The sequence below is a fragment of the Amblyomma americanum genome, chromosome 4 (assembly GCF_052857255.1).
Source record: "Amblyomma americanum isolate KBUSLIRL-KWMA chromosome 4, ASM5285725v1, whole genome shotgun sequence".
Classification (NCBI taxonomy): domain Eukaryota; kingdom Metazoa; phylum Arthropoda; class Arachnida; order Ixodida; family Ixodidae; genus Amblyomma; species Amblyomma americanum.
The window spans coordinates 190,892,286-190,894,310 of record NC_135500.1 but is presented as its reverse complement, the minus strand read 5'-3'; positions in this window follow the sequence as shown (position 1 = coordinate 190,894,310).

Below are 2,025 nucleotides of genomic sequence, written 5' to 3'. Positions count from 1 at the left end.
ATGTGGCACCAGTTTTCCCGACAACATTCTTACCAATATTGTGACGCAACCGTTTGCCGTACAGCGTTCCGGTGGTGTCATACGATGCCTCGTTTGCTTGTAATTTACATGTGCTAGAGAAGTTGGAAGCTAGCTTGCGACAGGATTTTTAACCGACGGCATATGCATTCCGCCAATGCGCCATTTCTTTTCCTCAGAAACCAATTTACGTATCAAAATTGTGATGCAGCCGCTTGTTGTACAGCGTTCCGGGATGTGTCATACTCGCGCGCGCGTGTGTGTGTAGGTGGGTGTGAATGCACACAAGGACAGTATTGCTTTCGCATTTCCACATGTAAGCAGTCTTTTGGTTTTACACCAAATTTTTTTCTAAACAAAACTTTTCTTGCACCAAAGCTGTCTTTAGTTGTCAGCCTCACAAGCATTGCTCATTCATGAGAGCCAACAACGCGACACTGTAGTCGTGATAACGAATGGGAAGGCCGCCGGCCGGTGACGAGGCGTGTTTACGTGAAAGCAGTTAAAACGGTTTGACGTTCTTTTTAATGAGTTTCTATGCATAAAAATGTGGATGCAATTTTATGTTTTCTAAGTGCAGCGCTGGACGTGAAGCCAGAACCACAGCGTTCCGTGGCTCTCACGGTTTCGAAACTATAAGTGCCGGCATGAAATGTGACAATTTCTAGATTTTAATGGCAGATGGCGTGGCAGTCTGCTGACTTTCCTGTTTCTAACCAATCAGAATACTTGATTCTGATGCCTGGGGTACAACATGAAAACTTTCGCAACCTCATTTTATGGTCAGATAGCTGGGGATCGTGACAGATTGAACGGGCTGTGTGAAAAGTACAATTTTATTTCACGCGGTCGTGAAAGCGGCAGTACCTCAGTGCATTTTTCCTTCAGCTCTTTGATCCCTGACGCAAGCCATTTACGTCAATCCCGGTTGCGGCGGCCGCGTTCCTATAGAGGCGCGAAACGAAAAAAGGGCCCTTGCGCTGAACGATGTCAATGCATGTTATATTGTACATCCGCATTTGGGCTGCGGATGTAGGACTGCTAGGCAACTTGATCAAGAGGATCGGTCTTTTTAGCTCCCGGAGATTCGGGGTATTCCCAGATTAGATGATTTTGACTCAGAGGTACGTTGCAGAGACTGCAAGCCTCTGGGTCGCCTGTAAGCTCATTATGCAGAGTAACATAAAGGAAGAAGCGATTGGCCTGAATGTTTCGCCAGGCTCTACATCCTGAGGGTGTTAGGGACCTATCTGGTGGTGGATAGATCCTTCGGCCTAGTCTGGGAGTCTCAGAGAGCTCCTTGTAGGTTATGATAGGGGGTATTTGTCTCCGGGTAGCGGGGTCTCTACGGCCGCTCGGGTGTATACATCTCGAGTGAGGTGATGGGCAGCCTCATTGCCTGGTAGACCCTCATGAGCTGGAACCCAGATGACTGAAACCCTCCTGGTTTAGCGAGTGCTTCCTCAGTAGACTGGCCACCTGCCTGGAAATTAGGCCTTTGCCGAAGTTCCTAACAGCCGCCTTATTGTCTGAGAGTATAGTTTTGGCTCTAGTACCTGTACATGCTAGCGCTATCGCAGCCTCTTCAGCTATTAAAGCGTTACGCGTTTTAACAAATCCAATTACCTTCTAGGAGTGGTTCTCATCTACCACTGCTATGATTGTGGCCCCTTCTAGCCCGCAGGCAGCATTGCAATAAGCTGATTCCCCAGGAGGGTCTTTCATTAGTTTAATTTGAATAAATTTGGCTCTATGCCCCCTTCGCTCCTTGTCATGGAGCGGGTGCATTATCTTAAGAATCAGTGCAATTTTGAATAGTTTCCGCGTCTAAAGCTCCAGGGGTTCAGAGACATAGGGCAGCCGTAGTTCTTGTAGTATTTTTCGGCCCGCTACAATGGAGTTGAGCCGCCAGATCTGCCCCCCCCCCCCCCTCCCCGACCGCTTTGGCAATCTCTTCCCAGGTATTATGCATTTCCGCAGGTAGAATCTTCTCTGTCGAGGAGATGG